Source organism: Borostomias antarcticus (genome assembly GCF_949987555.1).
Source record: "Borostomias antarcticus genome assembly, contig: scaffold_41, whole genome shotgun sequence".
NCBI classification, from domain to species: Eukaryota; Metazoa; Chordata; class Actinopteri; order Stomiiformes; family Stomiidae; genus Borostomias; species Borostomias antarcticus.
In genome coordinates this window covers 1,530,622-1,557,889 of record NW_028175687.1, presented here as the reverse complement: position 1 = coordinate 1,557,889, position 27,268 = coordinate 1,530,622, and the positions used below count along the sequence as shown (strand labels likewise).

Below are 27,268 nucleotides of genomic sequence, written 5' to 3'. Positions count from 1 at the left end.
AGTGGTCTTTCCTTGCATTTCTTATTGCTTTATCAAAGGCAGCGAGATGTTCTTTGAGAATATCATGGTGGACCTGTAGCTTGGTCTTTCTCCATATACGCTCAGATCTTCTGCAGGTTCTCTTTAGTTGATTTGTTTCCTCATTTTGCCATGGAGCTTTATGATTGGCTGTGATCTTTTTCAGTTTAATAGGTGCTACAGAATCCAAGGCTGCCCCTACTCTGGTGTTAAAGGCGGATGCTAAGTCTTCAATAGTGCCTGACGGCCCCACTTCTGGAGTTGATAAATTGTTTGTGATCATTATTTCTCTAAAACTATCGGATACTGCGGAGGTAAGATAATGTTTCTTGATAAAGCGCTAGTACTACTTTTGACTTTAGGAACCAATGCAGTGAAGAAGATACAGAAATGGTCAGAGAGAGCGAGGTCACTAATAGAGACGACAGTGATAGTCAGGCCCTTAGTAATCACTAGATCAAGGGTGTCATAATTTGTATGGATGATGGACTGTTAAGGCTAGTTAGCTACGGGGCTCAAATGCACGACACAGGAGGCAGGAAGCTCTTTGCCCAGCAGTGCGTTTATTGCTGGAGCTGGGAGGGAAGGTAGTGCCCGGATGGCTCAGGTTGGGAGCCTGGCAGGCTGGAGGTTGAGGCCGGTTGGAGCAGCTGCAGTGGGTGGCGGGCAGAGTGATGGGCAGGCAAGCCGGATCACAGCATACCTGGTCGTTCTGTAGGGAACACGGAGAGTGACAAGTAAGCCTTGAGGTGCGGTGGTCCAGAGAGCACACAAACACATATATAAGCAGAAATACTTTGTTTAACAACTACGATACTTGCCAAGCGTTTCTTAGGGAAGATCTGGCGATGAATGGCTGGAGAAACCGGCATCTTGTAGGTAGAGGGGGTTCATGAGAAGGTGGCAGCAGGTGTGCAGTGATCAGGCCATAAGCTCATTCGCCCATCAGCTCAACTCATTTCAGCTGTCGTTGGAGCGCCCTCAGTGCCCGTGCCGAGCTGCAGGGGGCGTGTGAGGTAGGCACAGAGGTGGAGGGTTGTGGAGAGGCGGAGGAGGGGGGCGTGTGTGGAGGTGAAACCGTAACAATGGACAGGAGTTCTGAATATTCGGTAGAGAAGGCAGGGCATTGTTTAGGAGGCCTATACACGGTTACTGCCAGAACTGGGGGCTAGCATTTTAAGAACATAGCGTGGTATTCAAAAGAGGTAAAATCATCAAAGGAGATGATCCTCCTGTCACAACCCATGCCTCTAACCCTGCCTCTCTGCCTGCCCCTAACCCTATCTCCGAGAACGAGTCCCCTGGCACCTCCCAGAGGGCGCAGAGGGAACTGCGGGCTCGTCGGCGTGAGCAGCTGCCGGTCATTCCGGTGATTGCCCCCCATCCTGGCCAGCCACCACCTGCAGCCCATCAGCCCAGGAGGTTAAGAAGCCACTCCACACAGCATGCGGCGCCAGATCGTTGAATTCCCATGTGGTAACCTCACGGCTCTAGCTCCCTTTACCTTGCCTGTTTTTGACCTTGCTACTGTAACCACCGTTTTTGTCCCCTGAGCTTTTTATTTACCTGTCTTGTTTTTGGTTTACCCTTCCAGGACTCCCGCCATTGCCTGAACCCAGCCTGCCTGACTACCCTGCCCGTCTACCAAACCCAGCCTGTCCGACTACCCTGCCTGTGTAACAAACCCAGCCTGCCTGACTACCCTGCCCGTGTACCGTACCCTGCCTGGATTATTGACTATTCTCTGCCCAACCCTGGACTGTACCTTGAACCAATTAAACGTGCCATCTTGGCTTCTCCCCCTTATCCTGCCGTCGTGTCTGCTCTTGGGTTCACCTCCTGACCCCTTAACACCTGCAGCTGAGGGCATCTGTATATAACATAGGTATTTAAGGAGCACTGTACTGTATCGTATTGATAGCAGTAGCCAGTGCACTGTGGCATCTTGTAAAACTGAAGTTACTATGTGTAGGAGTACTGTACATGATAGCAGTAGCCAGTGCACTGTGACATATTGTAGCCTACCTCCATATTATCATCATATTGCTCAAATGTAACATGCTCTATCAAGTTAATAGCCAAGTTGAAATGAAATAAGACCTATTAGGGGACTGAGGGTATGCAGTGTATGCTGCCCGTGACAGAAATCATCAGCATTAGCCTACTATGTTCCCTGTACGCTCCAGATAGCCCACTTCACCATCTATGTTCAAGGGAGCCAAAGCGTAAAACTACGCTCTCTACTGGTTGGGTTCACACAACCGCCCCATCTTTTGCATTGGGAGAAAAACTTGAAATAATTATAAATCGATATCAATGGATTGACAAAGCCATAAACTAGGCTACTAACAATATCACATTCCGCCGCAATAATGTGCGGTTTCTCAAAGGTACTTTTTATTTCTTTAATTTAGGTCTACGTTGTAGTTATTTTACAGAGAGAACTACAACGATCCCTCTATTGTATTTTAGATTGCTATTCTTGCACTTTGCCTTCAGCACTAGATTATGCTCTTAGTCACTTGTTTCAGAAAGGAGATGCACTTGTGAGTTCTGGCAAGTAGCCTAGTAGGCTAGTAGCCTACATTGGCTTTTCCTACGTTAAATGCAATTATTGTTAGTTGCTTTGGATAAACGCGTCTGCTAAATTACTGTAATACAATGAGATCTAGGCTACGGATCCGGGCATCTGTCGCGTTCTGAGAACTTCACTGGAGAGTGCAGCTGATCAGAGCACTATGTTGGTGTGCTTCGTAAACATGAGTCAATTGCTCTTGAATTATCTGTATGCCGAGATGAATCCAGGTTTGTCCACCTCTTGAAATTTGGTCGAATTTACTGACCGCTAGATCAGTGAAACCCGGGGCTGCCAAGTCTCAGACACGCATAGCAGCCTATTCTCACGCTCACTCGCCACGCTTCACAATTCTCACTCGGAGAAATGACCAACCTCAAAATAGCCTAGGCTACTACCAATTCAATGGCTATGGGACTCTTTTTTTTATTATTACTTGAACGAACGCTAATCTCGCCTCTCGGTCGTCCTTCGCGCTCAAAGAACGCTACCCAAATCTACCTATCGGGGAGGAGAGAGGGAGCCGTCCCGGTGGGGGGAGAGGGGGGTTGGTGCTTGTGACTACACTTAGTGAACGCTTTGCTTAGCAACCACTCGCAGCAACCTTGCCTTTTTATTAATTACACCCGTGTTTACCTAATGTAGATATCCTATTTCATAAATGCACTCATCAGTCCGACTCCAACACTTCCACACCCCTATCAAGACCACTAGAGGGCGCCTCGCCACGTTACATCTCCCATTGCTTTTATGATGTCATAGTAGACGTTGCTGACGCAGACACTTAAACATTCAGTGATCCATTCCACCTCATCAGAGTAGCTAGTGACTTCTGGATTTGAGACACTGACTTTTCTACAATTATTCTGTATTCATTCTTTGACAAAACACCCCCAATTGAAGACAGAATAGAGTACATATTGCTCTCTGAGCTTTGTTTAACCAAGTTGTCATATAAATTATGTGTTGATACTGGTTAATTAGAGGACTAGCAGTGATGGCTCTGGGTAATATGAGATCCTGGGTGAACCTCCTCTTCATCAGTGATCTGGTGAATAACCAGTTGCTTTATAGGACTTCAGTCAGACTGGGGCAGATAAATATAATAATAATAATAATACTTGATTCTTTTGGTTTCTGTTTGGTAAAGTGTTATCCAGCTAGGCCTACCGTGCTGTGTTGGAAAGTCCTGTATATCTAAATATAGGCCTAATGTGCTGCTAGGTATAGGTCTATTGTGCTGTATTGTAAAGTACTTGTATACAGTAGCTACAGTAGGTATATGACTACTGTTGTATGTTGTAAAGTGCTGTACAGCTAGGTATAGACCTACTGTCCTGTGTTGTAAAGAGCTGTATAGCTACAGTATGCTCGCTGTGATATGAAGTGGTATCAATCAATCAAAGCTGTATTTGTATAGCGCATTTCATACCCAGTGTTAGGGTTTTGATGGAGGACCCAAGAGCAGACACGATTGGGGTGAAAGCCCGTAGGCACGTTTATTGAGATCCGGGGAGAGGCAGGCAGTAACGTGGTCCGTAGACAGGCGTGGGTCAGGCGGGGACGTGGTAGTCGTACAGGCGATGGTCAGGCAGGAGCGTGGTAGTCGTACAGGCGATGGTCAGGCAGGAGCGGGGTTGTCGTACAGGCGTGGGTCAGGCAGGAGCGTGGTAGTCGTACAGGCGTGGGTCAGGCAGGAGCGGGGTTGTCGTACAGGCGATGGTCAGGCAGGAGCGGGGTTGTCGTACAGGCGTGGGTCAGGCAGGAGCAGGGTTGTCGTACAGGGGTGGGTCAGGCAGGAGCGGGGTAATCGTACAGGTGTGGGTCAGGCAGGAGCGGGGTAATCGTACAGGTGTGGGTCAGGCAGGAGCAGGGTAATCGTACAGGCGTGGGTCAGGCAGGAACTGGATACTGGGAAGACAGGGAGAACAGGGTAAGGCAAGGTTCAAACACAGACGAGGCAGGGAGCTAGAGACGTGTACCCACTAGGTTGGTTGGTCAACGATCTGGCACAGAGGGCTGTGTGGACCGGCTTCTTATCCTGCTGGCGATTGGCTGATCAGGACCAGGTGCGTTGATTGGCTGATCCGAACCAGGTGCGTTGAGGTGTGGAGGAGAGGCAATCAAGGTGACGCACGGCAGGTGTGGATCGGGGGCGTGTCTGGTTTGTGACCGCAGACGTGCTCGCAGTTCCCGCTGCAGGCTCTGGGAGGTGCTGGGGGAAACGGAGTCCGGCACTGGAGAGACAGGGTCAGGCTGGGGGACAGGCTGGGGACCAGCGTCAGAACCGGGGCTCGGGCCGGGGTCAGGGGGCTGAGGAGGTGGACGAGGCTGACGCGGCGGTGCCGTGACAGTTCCTTAAGTGGTAAAAAGATGTCTTTGTAATATTCATGATGTGGTTTTCGAAATTAAGATCTGAGTCAAGTATGACACCTGGGTTTTTAGCCTGGCATTTGGTGTAAATTTTCAGTTTTTAAATGTGCAGATAGTTTCTCTCTTTCAGCTTTTTCTCCAATGATCAGTACTTCTGTTTTGTCCTGGTTTAGTTCGAGGAAATTATGTGACATCCATACATTTATATCCGTAATACACTTGACAAGGCAGTCAATCAAGCTGTAGTTACTGGGTGTTACAGAAATATAGAGTTGGGTATCATCTGCGTAGCTATGGTAGCTAATGTTGTGCCTCCTGATGACACTGCCAAGGGGCACCATGTACAGGCTGAAGAGTAGAGGTCCTAGGATCGATTCTTGGGGCACCCCACAGGTCATAGGGATCTTTCCGGAGCTATGGTCACCGAGGGCAACAAAGAAATCACGACCGGTTAGATAGGTCCTAAGCCAATTAAGGACTGGACCGGAGAGGCCAACCCACTTATCCAGTCTTTTGATGAGGATTGCATAATCTATAGTATCAAAGGCTGCAAAAGGTCCAGGAGGATGAGAACAGAGAGCTCTTTGGAGTCAGCATTAATTCTGAGGTCATTTACAACTTTGACTAATGCCGTCTCTGTGCTATGATGGGCGCGAAAGCCGGACTGAAAAAGGTCAAGCGTAGAACTTGTAGCTAGGAAATCATTAATCTGTTTGAAAATCATTAATCTGTTTGAAAACAATAGTTTCCAGAATTTTACTCAAAAAGGGAAGGTTGGAGATTGGTCTAAAATTGCTAAGACCTGAAGTGTCTAAGTTGTTTTTCTTCAGCAGGCTTGTGGAGGATTTGAGTTTGGATACTACTTTTCTCAACATTTCTGTGTCCACCAGTGTAAACAAGCTCATATGTCCATTACATGGAGGAAGAGGATCTGTGAACAGGATGCATGGCCTTTCCTGGGTGACTTTCCTCCTAATATTCATAATCTTATCTCTGAAGTAAGCTGCAAATTCCTCACATTTGGAGGTAGAGAGCAGGTTATCTGGTGTTTTTACGGCAGGGTTTATTAGGCTATCAATTGTTGAGAAGAGCACTCTTGAATTATTGCGGTTGATAGATATGAATTTTGAGAAGTGGTCTTTCCTTGCATTTCTTATTGCTTTATCAAAGGCAGCGAGATGTTCTTTGAGAATATCATGGTGGACCTGTAGCTTGGTCTTTCTCCATATACGCTCAGATCTTCTGCAGGTTCTCTTTAGTTGATTTGTTTCCTCATTTTGCCATGGAGCTTTATGATTGGCTGTGATCTTTTTCAGTTTAATAGGTGCTACAGAATCCAAGGCTGCCCCTACTCTGGTGTTAAAGGCGGATGCTAAGTCTTCAATAGTGCCTGACGGCCCCACTTCTGGAGTTGATAAATTGTTTGTGATCATTATTTCTCTAAAACTATCGGATACTGCGGAGGTAAGATAACGTTTCTTGATAAAGCGCTACTACTACTTTTGACTTTAGGAACCAATGCAGTGAAGAAGATACAGAAATGGTCAGAGAGAGCGAGGTCAATAATAGAGGCGACAGTGATAGTCAGGCCCTTAGTAATCACTAGATCAAGGGTGTCATAATTTGTATGGATGATGGACTGTTAAGGCTAGTTAGCTACGGGGCTCAAGTGCACGACACAGGAGGCAGGAAGCTCTTTGCCCAGCAGGGCGTTTATTGCTGGAGCTGGGAGGGAAGGTAGTGCCCGGATGGCTCAGGTTGGGAGCCTGGCAGGCTGGAGGTTGAGGCCGGTTGGAGCAGCTGCAGTGGGTGGCGGGCAGAGTGATGGGCAGGCAAGCCGGATCACAGCACACCTGGTCGTTCTGTAGGGAACACGGAGAGACGAGTAAGCCTTGGGGTGCGGTGGTCCAGAGAGCACACAAACACACATATATATAAGCAGAAATACTTTGTTTAACAACTACGATACTTGCCAGGCGTTTCTTAGGGAAGATCTGGCGATGAATGGCTGGAGAAACCGGCTTCTTGTAGGTAGAGGGGGTTCATGAGAAGGTGGCAGCAGGTGTGCAGTGATCCGGCCATAAGCTCATTCGCCCATCAGCTCAACTCATTTCAGCTGTCGTTGGAGCGCCCTCAGTGCCCGTGCCGAGCTGCAGGGGGCTTGTGAGGTAGGCACAGAGGTGGAGGGTTGTGGAGAGGCGGAGGAGGGGGGCGTGTGTGGAGGTGAAACCGTAACAATGGAAGAGTTCTGAAAATTCGGTAGAGAAGGCAGGGCATTGTTTAGGAGGCCTATACACGGTTACTGCCAGAACTGGGGGCTGGCATTTTAAGAACATAGCGTGGTATTCAAAAGAGGTAAAATCATCAAAGGAGATGATCCTGCAGCTGAGGGCATCTGTATATAACATAGGTATTTTAGGAGCACTGTACTGTATCGTATTGATAGCAGTAGCCAGTGCACTGTGGCATCTTGTAAAACTGAAGTTACTATGTGTAGGAGTACTGTACATGATAGCAGTAGCCAGTGCACTGTGACATATTGTAGCCTACCTTTTAGCCATATTATCATCATATTGCTCAAATGTAACATGCTCCATCAAGTTAATAGCCAAGTTGAAATGAAATAAGACCTATTAGGGGACTGAGGGTATGCAGTGTATGCTGCCCGTGACAGAAATCATCAGCATTAGCCTACTATGTTCCCTGTACGCTCCAGATAGCCCACTTCACCATCTATGTTCAAGGGAGCCAAAGCGTAAAACTACGCTCTCTACTGGTTGGGTTCACACAACCGCCCCATCTTTTGCATAGGGAGAAAAACTTGAAATAATTATAAATCGATATCAATGGATTGACAAAGCCATAAACTTGGCTACTAACAATATCAAATTCCGCCGCAATAATGTGCGGTTTCTCAAAGGTACTTTTTATTTCTTTAATTTAGGTCTACGTTGTAGTTATTTTACAGAGAGAACTACAACGATCCCTCTATTGTATTTTAGATTTCTATTCTTGCACTTTGCCTTCAGCACTAGATTATGCTCTTAGTCACTTGTTTTAGAAAGGAGATGCACTTGTGAGTTCCGGCAAGTAGCCTAGTAGGCTAGTAGCCTACATTGGCTTTTCCTACGTTAAATGCAATTATTGTTAGTTGCTTTGGATAAACGCGTCTGCTAAATTACTGTAATACAATGAGATCTAGGCTACTACGGATCCGGGCATCTGTCGCGTTTTGAGAACTTCACTGGAGAGTGCAGCTGATCAGAGCACTATGTTGGTGTGCTTCGTAAACATGAGTCAATTGCTCTTGAATTATCTGTATACCGAGATGAATCCAGTGATGTCCACCTCTTGAAATTTGGTCGAATTTACTGACCGCTAGATCAGTGAAACCCGGGGCTGCCAAGTCTCAGACACACGCATTGCAGCTGTAGCGGACAGGCCTTGCCCGCGTAGTGGGGTGTGACTGCAGGACTCACCGGGTGACTGGAGAGCGCAGGATCCAGGTCTCTGTATCCCCAGCCTTTAATGTCTCTTCACTACTGCGCTTCGGGTGTGGATGATTTGTGCTGAGCCCTACAATTTCTGCTAAACTCAGTCTAACCTGAGGTGTGTGAGCAGCATAAGCTGACCCTAAGTCTGACCCAACTGTTCCTTTCCACACTGAACCACCAGGCTATAATAAGAGTACACCCCCACACCCAGTGAGCCTTATAGACCAATTACTTAGTGACCCGGGCCTCTAATGCCCACTCTCATATAAAAAAGAAAGAAAGAATTCCCCCGCTACTGGCTTGTAATACAATTAATACTATTTATTAGAATACCAAGAATACCAAAAAAATACTAATGTTAAAGTTTATGAAAATGACCCTCTTAACCCTATCAGGACCGGTCCATACAAAAGAACACTGACGTGAACTCAAAATGACATCAACAGTCAATGAGAGAGATACCCATACACACAGCACTTCAGTGAAATTCAGTAATAACCCACACTTTCCGTACGAACACGGCTGAATAGTCCCGCGATGCACACACACGCATACAGAAAAAGTCACTGGAACTCTAAACAATCCGAACAGTTCAGTTCCAATGCGAACGTTGCTGAATGGTCCCGCGATGCACACAAACGCATACAGAAAAAGTCACTGGAATTCTAAACGATCCGAACAGTTGAGTTCCAATGCGAACGTTGCTGAATGGTCCCGCGTTCACAAGAACGGTCTCCGTCTAGAATGTGCACTGCCTGGCTAGTCAGAGGAGAAGTGCCCACTAGTGGGCTAACGGACAGAATTCACCTGCGTCCCAGAAGACAGGTTGCGATGTTGATCCGGGGGTTGCCCAGCCGGAGCCAAGCCGTAGTGAGGGGATGCAGAGCTGTAGCAGGGATCCTTGAGGACGTCCCTCTCCAGAAAGTGTGCCGACACGACGCAAACTAGTCACAACACAAAAAGCTAGCTCACAACACTGCAACTGGCTAACCTAGTGCTGTGCGCACGCTAGCTAATTCACTTTACACATCGACGGTCTCGGTTTTAAACGTCCTCTTCTCGAAGGCCACTGGAGCCTAACTTAGCACTTTTATTCATTCACTGTCCACTACTCGCAGATCTTTTTGTCAAGATCCACGGAAACGTCGTCAGTCGCAGTCCGTCCTGAACGACCAGCATCATTTTCTCTTCCCGCCACACCACCGTTGTCCTCTCGCTTTCTTATATCTTTTCTCTCTCCTGCACGTACACAGGCGTTTCTCTGGCAGTCACTTCACTGGTTGGCTGACTGTCACTCATGTTAACGTGGGCGGAGCACATAAAAACACATGTCCAATCAACAACAGGAAAAACACATAACACTAAGTATATTCATATAAACCACATCTCTACATTCCCCCTTTCTAAAGTTTACAATATCCTCGTGCAAACCTTTACATATCACCTGAAACAAGGAACTTTTCATGCCCCACATATTTTATTGTACCCTACAACCAGTTAAGACCTATGGGCATTCACGCTTGCATAACATACCCTTTTGCCCTCACAAGACATAGTCATTATGAAACCTATACGGAAGCTGGCCCCTTGTACTGCGTGCTGGCCTAACAGGCCTCTCTGACCCCTCACTCCCTGTGTCCGACTCGTCAGCATCCCCTGACTGTACCCCTGTTGCAGACTCCCCATCGCTCGCTACCTTACATCTATCCTGCTGGCCGTGACACCCATCTGTGCCAAGGTCAGGCACCACCTCTATATCAGTGCGATCATGTGGTGAGTGTGTGATAGGGACATAAACTATGTCATCCAGATCTGAGCGACTTTGGACTTCATGGGCAGTACGAGTACCACCCCTGCGACCTGGACTGAGAAAGGTGCAGGGCTTCATTTGATCTCGATGCACCACCCTCGTGGGACCACCAGCTTCGGGTTGCACAGTGAATACGGGCATGTCGGCATGGTTTTGGGAGACAACCAGGTAAGGTGTAGATTCCCATTTGTCCTGAATCTTGTTGCGACCTCTGGGACGGTGATTCCGCAACAACACCCGATCTCCTGGCCTGATGAGCGCCCCCCGGGACTTCCGGTCATACAGCCTCTTGCGCCGACGTGACGCATCCTGTGCTGCAGCCTTCGTCATTTCAGCAGCGACCCTCAGCCGCTCGTGATGTCCCTTCACCCAGTCATCTAAGTTTTCAGCGTCGCCGCCCTCCAAGTCCCTGCCACTCAGCACATCTCTAGGCATCCTTCCGTCCCTTCCGAAGAGGAGGTAGAAGGGGGCATACCCTGTGGAGGAGTGCACATGGCAGTTGTATGCCATGACAAGCTCTGGCAGGTGTTCCTTCCAGTTCTTCTTCTTTTCTGCAGGTAGGGCACGCAACATCTCATGCATGGTACGGTTGAACCTCTCGCATTGTGCATTGCCTTGGGGATGATAAGGCGAGGTGCGACTCTTGGAGATTCCATACATCTTGCACAGCTCCTTAATCACGCTGGATTCAAAGTTTCGACCTTGGTCTGCGTGAAGCCTTGCGGGGCAACCATAACATACAAACCAGTGTTTGATTAGAGCTGCCGCAGTGGTCCGCGCAGTCTGGTCTTTGGTCGGTACTGCCACCGTAAACCGTGTAAACATGTCAGTCAGTACCAGCACGTTTTCATAGCCTCCTGTTGATGGCTCCAACACGGTGAAATCCATTGCGAGGACCTCGAGCGGTGCAGTGACATTAGTGCACGTCATCAGAGCCTGTGTTTTAGGGAACACATCCCTGGCCAGAGCGCACCTTTTACACTGTTGTGTCCAGCTCTTCACATCTTTTGACATCCTTGGCCAGTAGTAACCACGGCGCAGCAGCTGTAAGGTACTCCTTTCACTGAAGTGACCACTGTGGTCGTGTTGGGTTTCATAGATATACCGCTGTAGCGCTGCTGGTACAACCAACTGTCGCACTTCTTCACCATCACGGGGGTCACGCAGGTACCGGAACAGGACACCCTTCTGCAACTGCAGCCGTCTCCATTGCCCATACAGCCTCCGCTGGAGCAAACTCATTTCTCGGAGCTGCAACATAGTAGGGGGGGTACCCCGTCTCACCGCTTCTAATATCGGGCCCACGTCAGGGTCCTTGATTTGGAGTTGCTGAAACTCATCCCAGCTATGGCCGCAGAGGTTACCTCGCACAGTGGCCTGCGTTGCAGTGACGATAGGCCCCTTATCCTCCTCAACCATCTGCGCGGGCCAGAGACTGGCACGGACCTCATCCTCTTTTATTACTAGGAAGTCCTTCTCAACATCCTCTGTCTCCGGCTCCTGCCCCACTGGGATGCGTGACAACACGTCAGCATTCTGGTTCAGCCTTCCAGGTTTGTAGTGGACCTCAAAGTTATACTCCGCAAGCTGTGTAACCCATCTCTGTTCCACCGCTCCAAGGTTAGCAGTTTCCAAATAGCGCAGGGGGTTGTGATCAGTGATGACAGTGAACTTTGAGTAGAGCAAGAGGTCTCTGAACTTTTCAGTAACTGCCCACTTAAGGGCCAGGAGTTCAAGCTTGAACGCACTGTAGTTCTTGTCATTACGTTCGGACCCACGCAAACCCCTGCTGGCGAAGGCTACCACACGCTCCACCCCATCTTGCTGTTGACTCAGCACTGCTCCTAGTCCAAGGTTGCTTGCATCTGTTGTCATGACAAAGGGGCGTCGGAAGTCAGGGTACGCTAGCACAGGCGGAGACATCAGACACTTCCTTAACTGGTTGAATGCAGCATGGCAGTCCTCACTCCACACAAACGGCATGGGCTGGGACCCAGTGGCCCCTTTCCTCTTAGCTTTTCCCAAAAAGGCGTGCAGTGGGCAAGCCAATTGAGCAAAGTGCGGTACGAAGCGCCGGTAGTAGGACATGAAGCCCACCACCTGTCTGACCTCCTTCACGGTGCGGGGCACAGGCCAGTCCTCCAGCGCCTTCAGCTTCTCCACATCCACCTGTACTCCAGCGGCCGACACGATGTGCCCGAGAAACTTAACCTCTGTCTTGAAAAGGAAGCATTTCCGGGGCTTGAGTTTTAGGCCATGTTCCCCCAGGCGCGTGAGCACCATGTCCAGCCTCTCACAGTGGCTGTCGAAGTTGCTAGAGAAGACTAGAATGTCATCTAGGTACACCAGCAATACGTCAAATGCAAGGTCCCCCAGCACTACCTCCATTAGTCGCTGAAACGTTGCGGGGGCATTGCACAACCCGAAGGGCATGCGGGCCCACTCGTATAGTCCGAACGGTGTTGTGACGGCAGTCTTCTCCTGGTCTTGCTTCTCCACGGCCACCTGGAAGTATCCTGCGGTCAAGTCCAGAGATGAGAAAAGCTTGGCCTGGCCCAGAGCATCCAGAGACTCTTCCACTCTTGGGAGAGGGTATGCATCACGGTGCGTTACGCTGTTCAGTCTGCGGTAGTCACAGCAGAAACGCACTGACCCATCCTTTTTGATCACAATCACAGCCGGTGATGCCCAGGGGCTGCAGCTCTCTCTAAGTACCCCCTGCGTGACCAGATCCTGGACATGCTGCTTAAACTCTTGAAACACATGAGGGGGCACCCGCCGATGTCTTTGCTTGATGGGTTTTGTGTTGTCAGTGGGGATACGGTGGGTGACTGTGGTGGTGTACCCAAAATCACTGTCGTCCTGTGAGAACACAGCATGGTGCTTTTCTAGAAGTCTGTTTAGCTGCCCCACTTGCACTGCATCGAGGTCTTGGAGGTTTGCCTGAACTGGGATAGATAACGGTCCCATGAGCTTTGACACAGGCTCCTTCCCCCGTTCCAGCATCCTGACTCGCAGCTCACCAGTGGCTTCTTCGAACGCCACCATCTCTTTTAGTAGTACTTTACTCGGCTTACTCATTTCACCCAGCCTCGCCCTGGGGCGCAGTGTGACGGGCACTCCACTTGAGTTTAGCAGCCTGACTGGCACCTTCCCGTTGGTGGAGTGTGTCAGGACGTTGGCGACTAGCAGGCCACAGGGCAGGTTGGAAGTCGGTGTCGCCTCGACCAGGACCTGGCTGCTTGCCCGTGGGGGCACCCTGCAGCGCCCTTCAATGACCACTTCACTATGTGGAGGAATGACTACTGGACGTCGCCCTGCTACTTTGATATAGCCGATCTTGCCAGTGGGACCACCGTACTGCTCTTCTCTGCCGATCTCAGCAAAAATGCGGCGAATCTTCTGTGTCGCGGCGGCCGGTTTGTGCTGGCCCATCTTCTGCATGCCGTCGAAGCCAGAGAATAGACTGTGGAGGTTACCAAGTACATTCATCCCCAGGATCCCGGGCACCGTACTCTTCTCTTCGCTGCCACCGTTGCTGTCCTTCAAGACAAACACACATTTTCCTGGCAGTTTCATCCCTAGACACTCCACATCTGCATAGAGGCACCCAACAACTGGGATACTCAGCCCATTCGTGGCTGTAAGTTTAACCCATCTCGCTGAGGATAGCTCCGTTCCCTCATATTGTTTCCGGAAGTGGGCTTCAGACATGGTTGTCACCTCAGAACCGGTATCCACCAAACAACATGTGCTCACCCCATCGATTAAAACATCCAGTGTGAAACAGCTGCCAAAGGTGCCACCTGACTCCCGACCAAACTCATCCAACACGGACAATGTAGACGTGGCCCGCTCTACAGCAGCGGTCCTAACGCTGGCCTGCACATCTGTCTCAAGCAGCTCCAGTTCCTGAGCATCAGACCTGATCGTATTGGTTTGACGTGGCTTGTCCTTCACACTGGGACAGTTACGGCTGATGTGACCGGGCTGTTGGCAGGAGTAGCAGATCAATTGCCCTCTGTCGTCTCGTCGCGGCGGCCTGCGCTGACCACTGCTGGGGCTGTCGCGACGTTCAGTCCTCTGTAATGCCTGGAACAGCTCCTCTTGTCGAGCTGCTAACTGCCTCACTGATTCTTGAAGTGCTTGTATGGCCGACGCGGGGGTCATGTCTTCTGCAGCCGCAGCATGAACAGCCCCACGGCCAGGGCCCCTCGGAAGCAGCGGTGGGAGAGGATTCCTCCTCCTCCGACCAGTCGATCGCTGCCTGCATTAGCTGGATGAACATCAGCCCTGGCTCAGCCTTCGCCCGCGCTTCATCTCGCGGCGCAGAGAGTCATCCCTCAATCCCAGTACAAACTGCTCTTTCAGTAAAGAATCTGCATTGGGGACGCGGTCAGGATCACGTTGCTTTAGGCGGCGGAGCTTCTCCTGTAGATCATAGGCGAACACTCTGGTTTTCTCCCCGGAGGCTTGATGACGCTCGTAGAATTCCTTGAGACGTGTGCCGATCGGAGCCTTGTCTCCATAAGTCTCCTCCAGGACCTTAAAGACCGCCTGTGTATCTGCAGCATGTCCCTCCAGGACAAATCTCACTGTCAGTCTCGCTTCTCCCTTTAGATGCTCCTTCAGAAGTTCAACCTGGTCTTCCTCCGGCACGCGGCCTACTCTGAAACCTGACTTCATGGAGGCAACCCAGTCTTCGACACACAGTTCCCCTCTTTCTTGACCCCCACTAAAATCAGGGTATTTCCGGTCTCGCTGTACATACAGCGTGGGTGCACTCCTTGCACCAGCGGCTTGCTCCAGGACCCCCCTTGCCAGAGCAAGAGTGTCTCTCTGATCACTCCGTGCCTGCTCAAAGAATGCAGACTGCTCTTCCATACGAGCCTCCTGTTCCGTGAGCTTACTTTTTAGGGCGTCGAACTGCGCTTGTAGCTGCTCCATGTTGAATACTTTCTCTGTGCGCAATACACTCACAGGGTTTCTGTGCAGGAATTGATCCTGTTCATGACGCCAAATGTAGCGGACAGGCCTTGCCCGCGTAGTGGGGTGTGACTGCAGGACTCACCGGGTGACTGGAGAGCGCAGGATCCAGGTCTCTGTATCCCCAGCCTTTAATGTCTCTTCACTACTGCGCTTCGGGTGTGGATGATTTGTGCTGAGCCCTACAATTTCTGCTAAACTCAGTCTAACCTGAGGTGTGTGAGCAGCATAAGCTGACCCTAAGTCTGACCCAACTGTTCCTTTCCACACTGAACCACCAGGCTATAATAAGAGTACACCCCCACACCCAGTGAGCCTTATAGACCAATTACTTAGTGACCCGGGCCTCTAATGCCCACTCTCATATAAAAAAGAAGGAAAGAATTCCCCCGCTACTGGCTTGTAATAAAATTAATACTATTTATTAGAATACCAAGAATACCAAAAAAATACTAATGTTAAAGTTTATGAAAATGACCCTCTTAACCCTATCAGGACCGGTCCATACAAAAGAACACTGACATGAACTCAAAATGACATCAACAGTCAATGAGAGAGATACCCATACACACAGCACTTCAGTGAAATTCAGTAATAACCCACACTTTCCGTACGAACACGGCTGAATAGTCCCGCGATGCACACACACGCATACAGAAAAAGTCACTGGAACTCTAAACAATCCGAACAGTTCAGTTCCAATGCGAACGTTGCTGAATGGTCCCGCGATGCACACAAACGCATACAGAAAAAGTCACTGGAATTCTAAACGATCCGAACAGTTGAGTTCCAATGCGAACGTTGCTGAATGGTCCCGCGTTCACAAGAACGGTCTCCGTCTAGAATGTGCACTGCCTGGCTAGTCAGAGGAGAAGTGCCCACTAGTGGGCTAACGGACAGAATTCACCTGCGTCCCAGAAGACAGGTTGCGATGTTGATCCGGGGGTTGCCCAGCCGGAGCCAAGCCGTAGTGAGGGGATGCAGAGCTGTAGCAGGGATCCTTGAGGACGTCCCTCTCCAGAAAGTGTGCCGACACGACGCAAACTAGTCACAACACAAAAAGCTAGCTCACAACACTGCAACTGGCTAACCTAGTGCTGTGCGCACGCTAGCTAATTCACTTTACACATCGACGGTCTCGGTTTTAAACGTCTTCTTCTCGAAGGCCACTGGAGCCTAACTTAGCACTTTTATTCATTCACTGTCCACTACTCGCAGATCTTTTTGTCAAGATCCACGGAAACGTCGTCAGTCGCAGTCCGTCCTGAACGACCAGCATCATTTTCTCTTCCCGCCACACCACCGTTGTCCTCTCGCTTTCTTATATCTTTTCTCTCTCCTGCACGTACACAGGCGTTTCTCTGGCAGTCACTTCACTGGTTGGCTGACTGTCACTCATGTTAACGTGGGCGGAGCACATAAAAACACATGTCCAATCAACAACAGGAAAAACACATAACACTAAGTATATTCATATAAACCACATCTCTACACAGCCTATTCTCACAGTCACTCGCCACGCTTCACAATTCTCACTCGGAGAAATGACCAACCTCAAAATAGCCTAGGCTACTACCAATTCAATGGCCATGGGACTCTTTTTTTTATTATTACTTGAACGAACGCTAATCTCGCCTCTCGGTCGTCCTTCGCGCTCAAAGAACGCTACCCAAATCTACTTATCGGGGAGGAGAGAGGGAGCCGTCCCGGTGGGGGGAGAGGGGGTTGGTGCTTGTGACTACACTTAGTGAACGCTTTGCTTAGCAACCACTCGCAGCAACCTCGCCTTTTTATTAATTACACCCGTGTTTACCTAATGTAGATATCCTATTTCAAAAATGCACTCATCAGTCCGACTCCAACACTTCCACACCCCTATCAAAACCACTAGAGGGCGCCTCGCCACGTTACATCTCCCATTGCTTTTATGATGTCATAGTAGACGTTGCTGACGCAGACACTTAAACATTCAGTGATCCATTCCACCTCATCAGAGTAGCTAGTGACTTCTGGATTTGAGACACTGACTTAGAGAAAACAAGTAAGTCCATAATGGGGATAAACTTTAGAGTAAGAATTTTCTACAATTATTCTGTATTCATTCTTTGACAAAAACACCCCCAATTGAAGACAGAATAGAGTACATATTGCTCTCTGAGCTTTGTTTAACCAAGTTGTCATATAAATTATGTGTTGATACTTGTTGATTAGAGGACTAGCAGTGATGGCTCTGGGTAATATGAGATCCTGGGTGAACCTCCTCTTCATCAGTGATCTGGTGAATAACCAGTTGCTTTATAGGACTTTAGTCAGACTGGGGCAGATAAATATAATAACAATAATAATAATAATAATAATACTTGATTCTTTTGGTTTCTGTTTGGTAAAGTGTTATCCAGCTAGGCCTACCGTGCTGTGTTGGAAAGTCCTGTATATCTAAATATAGGCCTAATGTGCTGCTAGGTATAGGTCTATTGTGCTGTATTGTAAAGTACTTGTATACACAGCAAAAACTGGAGTGTTGAAATTCCAGGGTTGAATATTTCAGAGTTGATTTAAACTCCCAGAGTGTTATTTCAACACATTCTGATTTAAATGGTGTTTATTGTTGGAGTTATTTGACAGAGTTGATCACATCAGTGTGATTTCAACTCACAGAGTGTTACTTTAACACTTTCTGATTTAAATGTCTTTTAGTGTGGGAGTTATTTGACAGAGTTGATCACATCAGTGTGATTTCAACTCACAGAGTGTTACTTTAACACTTTCTGATTTAAATGTATTTTAGTGTTGGAGTTATTTGACAGAGTTGATCATATCAGTGTGATTTCAACTCCATGGAGATGTAATTGAGTGGTTATGAGTTGACCTCGACTCCCAGGGTGTTATTCTGATTGGACAGAGTTGATCACGTGGTGTACCCAACTGTTCAACAGCACGCGCCTTTCTTTCACTTCAGTTCGTGCTTGAGCCATTTTCATCTTCCATGCATGGTGCAACCGCTAACGTCGTGGAAGTGCAATTACCGGTGAGTTAACTTATTAAAACAATTATAATTTGGTGCTTTGTGTAGGTTACAATACAATGAAACATCTATGGGGTGCTATACTTTACAACGTTGTTAATTGGCCCAGGTCATCGACCAGAATTAATTAACTTAGCTGAGCGAGCTAGCTAGCTAACTAGCTAACGTTAGCTAGGTAATGTTAGCAAATGTCTCCAGTCCAATTTAATGGATTTAGCAATTTGCATGGAAAACACAGCTTGTTTCTTTTTCCATATAAAACTGTTCCAGGCTGGAGAAACAGACTGAAAATCCGTTTGTAATCATAGTAACAGTCTAGATTAGCTAGCTACACTCCGACCTTGTGTCTGGGTCTAGATAACTTGGCTAGCATTCATTTTAATTTGTCGAACTTTCTTGCATTTCTGAGGAAAATGCTGGTCCAGGTGAAGTGCGGCCAATGTCAGAAGTATGTGAAGTTGGATGTTGAAGATGGACGGTTTGACTTCAAGCAATTCAATGAAAATGGTAATGTTAGCTAACTTTAAACATTGTTTAGGCTAGCTGTTTCAGGTTTAAATATTTCAGAGTTGATTTCAACTCCCAGAGTGTTATTTCAACACATTCTGATTTAAATGTTGTTTAGCGTTGGAGTTCTTTGACAAGAGTTGATCACATCAGTGTGATTTCAACTCCCAGTGTTATTTTAACACTTTCTGATTTAAATGGCTTTTAGTGTTGGAGTTATTTGACAAGAGTGTATCATGTGATGACTCCTGGCTCCCTGTTGGGGGTTGGCTTGGTGTGTTCTATGTCCTACTGGTGGTGATTGGAGAGGTTGTGCACCTGTGATTGCAACCAGCTGCACCTGTGGCAGGGGTGCCATAACTGTTAAAAGACCATAACTCCCAGCCCTCGCTCTCTTCCCCCTCCAGAGCATTTTGATTGTTTGTTTGATTTCACACCATATAACACCCACACCCACCATACTGTTTTCACTACATCCATGCACTGCTAAACGCTACTGATTCTCATTAACATGCCATCTTGAGTATTTGTAATTTAGCTTAGTATAGGTTAAATAAATATTCTTAACTTGCCTTGGTTGTGCGACTCCCCACTTTGTTACGGCCCAGCTTGTTACAGGACCGCAACAAATGGGGAGTCGCACAACCAAGGCACGTTTTAAGAATATTTATTTAACCTATACTTAGCTCAATTACAAATACTAAAGATGAGTTGTGTTAATGAGAATCAGTAGTGTTGAGCAGTGCATGGATGTAGTGAAAACGGTATGGTGGGTGTGGGTGTTGTATGGCGTGAAATCAAATAATCAACAACCAAAATGCTCTGGAGGGGGAAGAGAGGGAGGACTGGGAGTTCAGAGGCCTCACTCATAATGGCCGTCCGCTCTTTTCTCCGCAAAGGTGTTGTCCCGAATTCTCACTCCCTGCAGATTTGCACTCCCCTCCACGATTCCTCCGGAGGTAGCTTGCGGGGCTATGGTGCGTGGTGGCTCCGGGAAATGCCCCTACCGCCTCACACACCTACACCAGGCACCTTAGCCCCGCAAGCTACCTCCAGAAACGTCAGGTGCAGTGGAGGGGAGTGGAAATCTGCGGGGAGTGAGAATTCGGCACAACACGTAGAGAAAAAAGGGAACGGCTGTTGTGAGTGACGCCTCTGGTCTCTTAACAGCTATGGCACGTCCTCCACAGGTGCGCAACCTCTCCAATCACCACCTGTAGGACACAGAACACACCAAGCCAACCTCCAGCAGGGAGCCGGGAGTAGTCAAAATCACATCAGTGTGAGCAGATTGTGAGGGACAATTCTCTTGGTCTGTTTAATAATTATATAATGGTGGATGTATTTAAGGTGAATAGTCATTTGCTGTGAGACAAGAAACAGTGTTGACCTTAAAAGCATCTTCAGTTTAATCTCACTCTAGTCCCATCTTTTCCAGTTATCGAGAGATTTTGCCTGCCACCTGATGCAAACGTTACATACAAGGATGCATCAGGGACAGAAGTTGATGATGAGATATTCAGTGACCTCGTTGGTCAAGGCAATGTGGTATTGACAGTTTTCTCAGATGAAGGTGAGGTTTAAAGGCAGATATAATGATGGATGAATGAAGTGATGTCCGCACACCAGATTTGGGTTCCCAACGTGAATTTATGTGGCTGTCTGACATATTGCCCGAATGTTACCCTTTTGACTCGGCGTCAGTATATTCACTTTGAGAGCTCAGATCTGGTGAGCGACATCACTTTATTACTGAAATTGTCTTCTGTCCAGAACTCTGCCACAGTGTCTGGATGTGCGTGCCTCTATGCTTTTTTAGGTATATTCAAGCACTCTACAAACTACTGAATCAAATTATTAAGCTAAGATTTTTTCTGTTTTAGAATTTTCTGGTCCAAGCACCCCTGCTTCTGAGATGTCTGAGATGTCTGACTCAAGCTTCAGCTCAAATGCATCAACTGCAATCCTTGAAATCGAAGAGGTCCCTAGCAAGAGACAAAGGATTGAGGATACACCTGGAGCAATGCCTGCTAAACGGGTATAAAGATTTGATTCTAATGGGTTCCTTTACATTTTTTCATTCTTAGCCCATAGAAAAGTTAACCATGTTTTGTTTTTGCTTTTCATTAGATGGTTGAAGCAGTGCTAAGAGGCAAGTCTGGTGGTGAAGAAGTACTACAGGAGTACCAAAGAACAGAAACCTTAAAAGATAGCACAAGACGCCGAATGGTTAACATCCTGGTGGCTCATATGACTGATACTCATGGGTATGTGTGTTTCTTCATGTTCTTGTTTGCACCAAAACCCAATACTAGAAGGTTCAGTGAAATTTGACTCTGTAGCGGTACATACTAGGAATGTGGGAAATGGGGCTAGATGTCCAAAATAGCGAACTAACCCTTTAAATTTGATTTAATATCTCCTCTCAGTTGCCTCCCCACCAAAGCAACCAGAGAACATTATGCTCTTGGTATAGTGACACTGTTCCCTTCCCTCAAGGATCCATATTCAAAGAAAGGATATGTAAGTCATTATTGTTTGCATGACACTACTTGCATGATGTGACATGAAGCTGTGTGCATCACACTGGCGTTTGAATTATCTGACTTCTTATGAGCGAAGTTTAACAATGTATTAATTTATTTACATTTCAGGAACACTTCTATGATGCTGCAAGCCACACAGGATTCCTTTCTTGGCGTCTGAAAACCGTCAGCAGAAGGCAGAATCGTCAATCATCTGCACTGCCAAGCAGCTCTACTGACCTTCCTTCAGGAGGTATAAGAAGAAGAAAATCCATACACAATAGCTCCTTTCTCAATGTAATCTAGTGACATTTCAAGCCACTGCTCTTCGAACAATGTTTTTTTTTAATCCAGCACCTGCCTGTGCTAAACTTTTTACTCTTTCTTTATCCAGGAGGCCCAACTTCCCAGAGGGCTGGGAAGAGCAACTTGGAAGAGCAACTTGATGGAGATGCTTGCAAAGAGGCCATGTCTTTACTCAACCATACCGCTGACAACTCCCTGATTTTCCAGAAGATGAGAGAGACCTTTCAGCACCGCCAGAAGCTTGTTAATGACCCAGGCAAAGGTGTTGATGTCCTCTCCCTTTTCCCAAGATTCCTGGATACAAAAGGGCTGGTACGTTTGAAATGCGATCTTTAGAATACTGCTACATTTGAAAGTAGTTCCTATTATTTATTATAGCGTTTTTCATGATACGGAAAATGCTTAAAATAAAGTGAGGGGGGTACAGAGGGTGAGGGGGAAGGGAGCCAACCTCATCACAAACCGAAACTACTACACAGCAATTTAATGTCATCTTTCTTAAAGGTGGAGCAAGACTTCACTCTCCTGTTTGGAGATGAGACCGCCTCCCAGCTGTTACAGAAATGGGATGTACTCTTCAAGCCATGCATCATCAAAGAGGCGTCACAGCTCACTTCCACACCAGAGTTGCAGCGCTTGGTGCAGTCAGCAGAAAGTCCCCCAGGAAGTGACCTTGATGATGCAACAAGTAAGTTGTATTTATTTAGCTTGTTGTTAACCATCGAACAGAACCAAAAACATCACCTGCCCCCAGATTTAATACCTCTGTTCTATCTATTCTTGTGACTCTTGTCCTCAGCTTACGACCCAGAAATGGCCTCCCTGTTGTTGCTGTTGCATCTCCTTCCACCACCACCAGGGGGACCGAAGTCTCCAAAAGTCTCTGCCTCTGATGCATTTGAGAGACTTTTAGTCTTTCACAAGGTAATATTTATTATTTGGGATGACTGTTTAAATAATCACTTCTAATCTTTGCAAATCCAGAATGACGAGTGGATTGGTTAAACTCACTCCGCTTTGCCAAGGGAGCCAGCTCTCTTGGCACAGTTGGTAGAGTAGCTTGACCATTGACATGTCCGTGTCTGCATGCGTGTCTGACTCTGCCCCTGGGCAAGGCCTTTACAAGGGTTACAGCTGCACATTATTCTTGTCTAATGTTCATTTTCCTTATGTCAACCCTAGTCATGCTGCAGTTTGGACGAGCACCTCCAGAACCAGCCTGGTCGGCAGCCGTACCTCCTTGCGGTTGGGCGTCAGAAGAGCAAGATTGACTGCTTCTACATCGCCATGGATAAGCACCTCATCCCATGCCAGGCAAACCGCTCGCTCGGGGCATTTGATGAACTTTTCAAAGTTCACTTTGTGTTTAACGTGTCTTACGATGCTGCCCTTGTTAGCTTCTACACATTCTTGCAGACAACGGTGTACAACATAGATGTGGGAAAAATGAAGGAGACACCCAGAGTCAGGGAGCTGAGAGCCAGATTCCTTAACCAATATGTGCTTGCATCCTTTGACTAGACAATGCTGATTTGTTTCCTGTGTCAGAATGTGTATCCCAGCAGTCAGCAGTTGAATAAATTCAGTTAAACTCAGAGCAGTGTTGTGTCTAATCCTTTAACTCTGGTAAAGAGTAAATCATAACTCAGAGCAGTGTTATGTGTCTAATCCTGCAGTGTTATTTTAACTCTGGTAAAGAGTAAATCATAACTCAGAGCAGTGTTATGTGTCTAATCCTGTAGTGTTATTTTAACTCTGGTAAAGAGTAAATCATAACTCAGAGCAGTGTTATGTGTCTAATCCTGTAGTGTTATTTTAACTCTGGTAAAGAGTAAATCATAACTCAGAGCAGTGTTATGTGTCTAATCCTGTAGTGTTATTTTAACTCTGGTAAAGAGTAAATCATAACTCAGAGCAGTGTTATGTGTCTAATCCTGTAGTGTTATTTTAACTCTGGTAAAGAGTAAATCATAACTCAGAGCAGTGTTATGTGTCTACTCCTGTAGTGTTATTTTAACTCTGGTAAAGAGTAAATCATAACTCAGAGCAGTGTTATGTGTCTACTCCTGTAGTGTTATTTTAACTCTTACCCTGTAGTGTTATTTTAACTCTGGTAAAGAGTCAAACCTTTAACTCAGAGACACTGGCACTTTAACTCTGGTAAAGGGTGAAAGAAGGAACTCTTGACATGGTGTTAAATGTTTAACTATTTTGAAAGTGTTGATTTGACTCAGGTGAGTGTGGAGCTATATAAACCCTGAAAAAGTGTTGAAATTGACTCTGTAAGAGTTAATTCAACACTGGACTTTTTGCTGTGTACAGTAGCTACAGTAGGTATATGACTACTGTTGTATGTTGTAAAGTGCTGTACAGCTAGGTATAGACCTACTGTCCTGTGTTGTAAAGAGCTGTATAGCTACAGTATGCTCGCTGTGATATGAAGTGGTATCAATCAATCAAAGCTGTATTTGTATAGCGCATTTCATACCCAGTGTTAGGGTTTTGATGGAGGACCCAAGAGCAGACACGATTGGGGTGAAAGCCCGTAGGCACGTTTATTGAGATCCGGGGAGAGGCAGGCAGTAACGTGGTCCGTAGACAGGCGTGGGTCAGGCGGGGACGTGGTAGTCGTACAGGCGATGGTCAGGCAGGAGCGTGGTAGTCGTACAGGCGATGGTCAGGCAGGAGCGGGGTTGTCGTACAGGCGTGGGTCAGGCAGGAGCAGGGTTGTCGTACAGGCGTGGGTCAGGCAGGAGCGTGGTAGTCGTACAGGCGATGGTCAGGCAGGAGCAGGGTTGTCGTACAGGCGTGGGTCAGGCAGGAGCGGGGTAATCGTACAGGTGTGGGTCAGGCAGGAGCAGGGTAATCGTACAGGCGTGGGTCAGGCAGGAACTGGATACTGGGAAGACAGGGAGAACAGGGTAAGGCAAGGTTCAAAAACAGACGAGGCAGGGAGCTAGAGACGTGTACCCACTAGGTTGGTTGGTCAACGATCTGGCACAGAGGGCTGTGTGGACCGGCTTCTTATCTTGCTGGCGATTGGCTGATCAGGACCAGGTGCGTTGATTGGCTGATCAGGACCAGGTGCGTTGAGGTGTGGAGGAGAGGCAATCAAGGTGACGCACGGCAGGTGTGGATCGGGGGCGTGTCTGGCTTGTGACCGCAGACGTGGCCGCAGTTCCCGCTGCAGACTCTGGGAGTTGCTGGGGGAAACGGAGTCCGGCACTGGAGAGACAGGGACAGGCTGGGGACCAGCGTCAGAACCGGGGCTCGGGCCGGGGTCAGGGGGCTGAGGAGGTGGACGAGGTGGACGAGGCTGACGCGGCGGTGCCGTGACACAGAGGCAACACAATGCGCTTTACAGAGAACAAGGGAGGTGGGGATACATCCCATCCCTACATATTCCAGAGGGAAGCAAAAAGTGAGCTGTACAAATTCTTCCCTGACCCCTCTCAACAAGGAAATCGAGCAAGCTCCTGGAGTATGTTTGTCTACCGGCTAAGAACATTTATAAAGCAATAAATTACATTAAATTACATTTTCAGAGTAAGAGAGGCTAAAAACATAATAGGAGAGACATGGCAAACACTGGTGTATGTCTGTGTGTGCGTGAATGTGCCTGGGCCCAGATAGAGGCAGGGGTTGGGGTAGAGAGGGGGTAGGAAAAGGATACGGACCCGGGTTAGGGTGAGGGGAAGGGGGACTGGGCCCAGGTCCAGGCCTAAGCCGGATATGGACTGATGTGTGTACGTGTGTGTGTGTGTTAACTAAATACTACGACATCCACAGCTGACACGGGGGTATCTATCGGACTCAGGGTGGTGTGCGGGTGACAGTGGGGCATCCACTGGACCTGGTTAGAAGGTAGGACGGAGAGAGAGAGGCACTAGGGGAGACAGAAAACGGTTAGTAGCATGCTGAGCCTTTGAAGCAACACAGATATCAGAACAGAACAAGCCTGTTTCAGGGCAACCAGCTTCTGTACACAACTTGATATACATAGAGTGCATAGCAGGATATACACCAATGTATACAGAGGATTCACAGGTAGGTTTGAGGCTGCCTTTCTGTGTCTCAAGGTCCTGGCTAGTGATTGTAGGCTAGGCCAAAAAGGTACGTCTTGAGATCTTGCTTGAAGACGTCTGTTGTTTCGACCCTTCTTAGGCACTCCGGCAGGGTGTTCCAGAGGTTGGGGGCATAGAAACTAAAAGCTGCCTCTCCGTCTTTCTTGGTCCTGGCTTTTGGGACTGTTACGAGTTCAGTACCTGAGGATCTGAGTGGTCTGTTGGGCATGTACCTGACAAGCATTTCTGAAATGTTTTCTGGTGCGTGACTGTGGAGAGATTTATAGACTAGTAATAGTATTTTAAAGTCTATTCTAGAGTTGACAGGTAACCAGTGTAGTGATTTAAAGGCTGGTGTGATGTGTGCCCTGCGTCTAGTCTTAGTGAGGACTCGTGCTGCAGCATTCTGTATCATTTGTAGCTTAGAGATTGCTTTCTTTGGTAGGCCTGATAGTAGAGCATTGCAGTAGTCCAGCCTGCTTGTGATGAAAGTATGCATTAGTCTTTCGGTGTCAGCCTGAGAGAGAAAGGGTTGCACCATGGCAATGTTCCTTAAGTGGTAAAAAGATGTCTTTGTAATATTCATGATGTGGTTTTCGAAATTAAGATCTGAGTCAAGTATGACACCTGGGTTTTTAGCCTGGCATTTGGTGTAAATTTTCAGAGTTTTTAAATGTGCAGATAGTTTCTCTCTTTCAGCTTTTTCTCCAATGATCAGTACTTCTGTTTTGTCCTGGTTTAGTTCGAGGAAATTATGTGACATCCATACATTTATATCCGTAATACACTTGACAAGGCAGTCAATCAAGCTGTAGTTACTGGGTGTTACAGAAATATAGAGTTGGGTATCATCTGCGTAGCTATGGTAGCTAATGTTGTGCCTCCGGATGACACTGCCAAGGGGCACCATGTACAGGCTGAAGAGTAGAGGTCCTAGGATCAATCCTTGGGGCACCCCACAGGTCATAGGGATCTTTCCTGAGCTATGGTCACCGAGGGCAACGAAGAAATCACGACCGGTTAGATAGGTCCTAAGCCAATTAAGGACTGGACCGGAGAGGCCAACCCACTTCTCCAGTCTTTTGATGAGGATTGCATAATCTATAGTATCAAAGGCTGCACTCAGGTCCAGGAGGATGAGAACAGAGAGCTCTTTGGAGTCAGCATTAATTCTGAGGTCATTTACAACTTTGACTAATGCCGTCTCTGTGCTATGATGGGCGCGAAAGCCGGACTGGAAAAGATCAAGCGTAGAACTTGTAGCTAGGAAATCATTAATCTGTTTGAAAATCATTAATCTGTTTGAAAACAATAGTTTCCAGAATTTTACTCAAAAAGGGAAGGTTGGAGATTGGTCTAAAATTGCTAAGAACTGAAGTGTCTAAGTTGTTTTTCTTCAGCACGGGTCTCACCAAAGCAGTTTTAAGTATTGGTGGGAAGACACCTGTAGATAGGGAGTCATTAACAATGGCTAAAATGTCATAGGATACAGAGTCAAAAAATGTTTTGAAAAAATCAGTGTGGATGGGATCCAGCAGGCTTGTGGAGGATTTGAGTTTGGATACTACTTTTCTCAACATTTCTG

General features: G+C 47.5%; 2 long non-coding RNA genes across 2 annotated transcripts; both read left to right on the top strand.

The window, feature by feature from the left end:
- Window positions 1-18,211: 18,211 nt before the first annotated feature.
- LOC311329349 lies at window positions 18,212-20,998 on the top strand. The gene is made up of 5 exons (XR_014631307.1): window positions 18,212-18,284; window positions 18,691-18,788; window positions 20,227-20,361; window positions 20,672-20,826; window positions 20,919-20,998. It is a non-coding gene; the product is annotated as an uncharacterized lncRNA (long non-coding RNA).
- Window positions 20,999-21,231: 233 nt separating this feature from the next.
- LOC311329348 lies at window positions 21,232-21,911 on the top strand. Its single transcript, XR_014631306.1, has 3 exons — window positions 21,232-21,311; window positions 21,443-21,566; window positions 21,708-21,911. It is a non-coding gene; the product is annotated as an uncharacterized lncRNA (long non-coding RNA).
- The last annotated feature ends 5,357 nt before the right edge of the window (window positions 21,912-27,268 follow it).